Source organism: Petaurus breviceps, unplaced genomic scaffold, assembly GCF_028583685.1.
Source record: "Petaurus breviceps papuanus isolate PSGF00001 unplaced genomic scaffold, PetGlider_PUasm1.0 207, whole genome shotgun sequence".
In the NCBI taxonomy this organism is placed as follows: domain Eukaryota; kingdom Metazoa; phylum Chordata; class Mammalia; order Diprotodontia; family Petauridae; genus Petaurus; species Petaurus breviceps.
The window spans coordinates 7,286,502-7,291,342 of NW_027185850.1; the positions used below are offsets into that span (position 1 = coordinate 7,286,502).

At 43.8% G+C, this 4,841-nt stretch overlaps 1 pseudogene; it reads right to left on the reverse strand.

The window, feature by feature from the left end:
* Positions 1-1,791: 1,791 nt before the first annotated feature.
* On the reverse strand, positions 1,792-2,868 carry LOC138164776 (cytochrome c oxidase subunit 5B, mitochondrial pseudogene; annotated as a pseudogene).
* Between the last annotated feature and the right edge of the window lie 1,973 nt (positions 2,869-4,841).

Here is a 4,841-nt window from a genome sequence, read left to right on the forward strand (position 1 = left end):
TTTAAAAAATGTATATTAATGTCAATTATTGTGGTGGTGGTGGTGAGAATGGTGACAAGGTAGGGAGGGATTAGACCTTTAATTTCATTTGTATGAGAAACTCCAGGGTAAGGAAATTCCTTCCACCATTACAAGCTGTCAGTTTCTCTGCCAAGAAAATGGAGAAATTGAGGGATTTGCTCAGAATCCCGCTGCCAGGAACATCACAGAATTTCAGAATCACACAGTCTCATAGTCAGAAAGTCTATCCATACCCAAAAAGGCATCCCCCCCCCTCACCAAGTAACCCAATAAATGGCCATCCAACCTGGGCTTGAAGACTTCCAGCAAGGGAGAATCCATCAGTTCTCCAAGAAGCCCAGTTTGATATTGGACAGTTCCAATAGGTAGGTACTTTTGGCCCCAAACCAATCCACATCTGCCTCTCTGCAGATTCTGCTCATCTGGGGGCAGGCAGAGCATGGGCAGTATGAATGAAGCTCCAGATTGAGTAGCCATGTGGGTGAATCTAGTGGCTTCAGCTGGTTCCCCAGTGTTCAACACAGTGCCTGGCACAGAGTAAGGGCTTAATAAATACTTGTTGACTGACTCACTGACTGACTGACTAGATGACTGGTTTAATGGCCAGATCAGATCAACTTTAAAGTCCCTGGGCTGACAGCATGGTTATCAGCCTTTATCACATCCCTTCCCCCAAACAAATTAACTACAGAAAAGCCAATTAGAGTGTTTCCTATAGATATGGATTCAGTCTGTTGGCACCTGAACTAAATGGGGCTGCCTAGGTCTGATGTTGTTAGCTTATTTCACAGAGAGCATTAACATGGCTCTCTCTCTTAAGAGGTTTCTATGGATACCGCCTATGAAGCATTTCATTCACATCTATCCAATTTAAAAATTCCCATTTAAAATGCTCTTTTGTTCCCCTCACACCCCTTTCAGGATCTGCACATGATATCTGCAGTTAATTATCTTAAAACAATAGCCAACAAAAGCATTCGCCAGCTAGAAATTTTAAATTAATGCAATGTTGAAGAACTTGAGGGAGAGCTCTGCCATTAGGACACCCCGAGTCTAAAGGGGGGGTCTGAGGGCTGGGGAGGCTACCCTTGTTTGCTGCACAATGATTCCAAGCCTGGCCAGGGCGGGGGGGGGGGGGGGGGGGGGGGGGGGGGCTGACAACCAACCCAGCATTTTTTTTTCCCCTGAAACTAGAGAAACCAATTTTGCTACGCCCTGTTGCTATTATTATGACAACTCACATTCCTCTCAAGCTTCAAGGCTTGTAAAGGGGCTTGTGTCCATTATCTTCTTCAGCCTCACAAACATCCTGTGAGGCAGATGCTTGTAATACAGATGAGGAAACCAAGACTCAGTAAGGGCATCAAATCATAGATTTAGGCTTAAAGGGACCTCAAAAGCCGAGTTAGTCCAAGCCCTTCTCTTCCAGCTGAGGAACCAAGACCCAGAGGACTGAAGTGATTTGTGCAAGGTCACAATGGTAAGTGAAGCTGGCTCCTCTGGCTCCAAATGCAGGCCACTCTCTACTGCACCAGCTGAAATCACTTGCCTATGGTGGAGGGGAGGGGGGGAGCATTTATTATGTCTCTTCTATGTGCCAGGTACTGTACTAAGTAGGTTACCAATTGTGTTCATTCAAACACAAGTCTTCCTTACGCCTACCTAGCCCAGTATTCTCTCCATTCTACCATAATGCTTCCGATGATGTGACTATGATAACTATTACTACTGCTTCTTCTGCTGCCACGATTCTTTTTCTTTATGGGAGTTCCAGGGAAATGGCTAGTCTTTTATTGGAGGGAAGAAAACATAACACATCTCAAGTAAACCAGTTCACGGGCTCAGTGGCTAAACTGGTGGGGCACCAGCTTGTACTGGGCTGCGCAGTTAGGACGACGCTGTGTCTCGCCTTTGTGAAGCCAGAACCAGATGACTGCACTGCTGTCCTCTTCACAGATACAGCCCACAATTCACTTGTCAGTGATGGAAGGGACCAGACTGGGCTCCTCCTTAGTCCCTGGAGGTGCCTTTGGGACTAGCATATTGTATGGATCCAAATCATTGCTTGCCGCCATCATAATCCCTCTCTCCAAGCCAATAGCTTTCTCCTCATCAGAAGGGATACCTCCTCTGGTCTCTATGGACCCTGCGGCCACCCAGGCAGGGTCACAGGCCCTCAAGGCCTGGATGGCCAGTGCCCAGCACCCCGCAGTAACCTTGAAGCCATCGCGCCTGAGACAACTACGACTGTTACTATTCTTCTTAATCATAGAAGAAAATGGTATACAAGCAAGAGGGAGTACATGGCATTCCTGATGTCCTGTCATCCACTGGGGTGGAGCCAAGGATGCTTTCTGTGAACCTACAGAGGAAGTGTTCTGGTACTTTGACTATAAAAAGCACTCATTCTATGCACTTGTACAATAGTCCGGAGAGTATCAAAATTGATGAGAATGAATGAATGATGCCAGTGCTGCTAAAGTCATTCAATTCCTCTGCTCAAAAATCCTCAGTCTCCCTGCTGCAGGCCAAATAAGATGCCAATCCTGATCGAGGCTCCAGTATTCTGAATTGTCTTTTGCTCTTTTCCTTCACTCCTTTCCAGGCTCACCTTATGACTCTCTAGATTTCTATTTCCATCTATTCCTAGACAATGTCTTCACCACCATGTCCCAAAGCTTTCTCATTCAAAGATTCCAGTCTATATGGCACGATGCTAAGGGTTAGGGACACAATTAATAAAAAGAGAGACAATTTTTGCTCTCAAGGAGCTTGCAATCTAATGGGGGGAGGGGTGTGACAATAGATAAAAAGAGAGAGGAAATAAGGCGGGGTAGAGAGCAGGGGACGTGGGGGCTTCTTGTTTTATGGAGTTGAAAAAAAACACCGTGAAGGGCAAAGGATGTAACAGTGAAATGAGCTCCCAAGTTCAATCTCTGTGCTCTATAAAGGAAGGTATTGGGAGGAGTGTGGTACTCCCAGCAGAGTAGAGAGGAAGCTAAGGAGGGTCAGTCAAGGTTTGACTTAGCAGCTTGATGGTGAGGTCAAACATGTTGAGTTGATTCTGGGAGAGGCATCACGTTTTCTGAAAGCAGAAAAACCAGCAAAGGCAGCACGTGCCAGGGAATGATTTCTTTTCTTCCTTCTGGCTTGCTCACCCTGGAACCTCTCTTCTCCTCCTCCTTCCCCTGCCACTCCCCCCTCTCATCAGTCAGTTCCTCCTAGAACCTCCATTCTATGAAAGAACTTCATTCAGGCATGTCCCAGCCTTAGTTCCTCTCACAACTACAGTCCAGACTCCTTTCCCCATTACTCTGTTCATTCTCTCCATCCACTCCCAGCTTCTTTTTCCATTTGTTTCCTCTCCCATTAGAATGTAAGCTTATTAAAGCAGAGAATCTCTCTCTTTTGACTTGTGTTTGTATTACCAGTGCTTCCCTGGTAAATATAAGTACTTTTAATAAGTGCTTATTGATTCACTACTGGACCTAGCCAGACAGCACTGGCTGTGTGAGTCAGGCATCCTTTACCAGACCTACACCTCTGCCAAAGCAGACCACTTCACACTCAGATTCTCAGTGTGTCCTATGCAGGGGTATGCTGGATTCAGCTCAAATCATCACAGGGGAGCCAACTTTTAAATTTTTAGTGTGAGCATTTGTGTCTTGGAAATCAGCAAACTATACAAATCAAGCTTGATTTATTATTTTCTTGGTTTTCTAGATTTGATAAAAGCATGGAAAATGTTAATAAAGCAGATTAATTTTTTTCATTTTTCAAATGCTTTATTGACCTCTGATTTACATCATTCATTTCTGCCAGATTTTGAGTTACAAATTTTCTCCCCGTTTTCCCCCTACCCACCACTCCAAAATAGCAGTCCCACAGGATATCCCCTCCTCCAATCTGCTCTCTCTCTCCCTTATCTTCTTCCATACCCCTTTCGACTTTTCCAGTAGGGCATGGTGGATCTCTATGCCCCAGTGCCTATATATCTTCTTTCCCAATTACATGTAAAATAGTATTAATAATAGTGAATATATGTATATATATAATTTTAAACATGTGATTTTAAAACTTTGAATTCCAGATTGATTCCCTTCCTCCCTTGTCACCGACCCTTACTGGGAAGATAAGCAATTCAGTACTGGTTGTACATGTGTAGCTATGCAAAACATTAACATAGTAGATATATTGTAAAACACTGACTATATTTCCCTCCCTCCTATCCCACATCTCACTTGTTCTATTCTCTACTTTGATCCCATCCCTTTTCAAAAGTAAGTGCTTCCCACTTCCCTCCCCCCTAGTCTGCCCTCCCTTCCATCATCCCCCCTCTCATCCCCTTACCCCCTTTTCTCCTATAGGGTGAGATACCCTTTTTAGTGTGTATGTCATTCTCTCCCCGAGCCAAATTCAATAAGAATAAGGTTGACCCATTCCCTTTTGCCTTCCTATTCTTCCCCTCCATTGTAACCATTTTCCCTTGCCTCCTCTATATGAGATAGTTTACCCCATTCTGTCTTTCTCCATCTCATTATATTCCTCTCTCACCTCTTAATTTCACCTTTAAATATCATCCCTTCCTGTTAAATTGGTCCTGTGCCCTCTATCTATGTATACCTGTAAACATTTATACACACATTCACATATGTATTCATATGCCCATATACCCTCCAATATAGACATATATATATATACACACATACACACACACACATATTCTCTTCAACTATTTTCATACTGAGAAAAATTTCATCAGTTACAATTATCATTTTTCCATGTAGGAATGTTAATAGTTCAATTTTGATAAGTGGCTT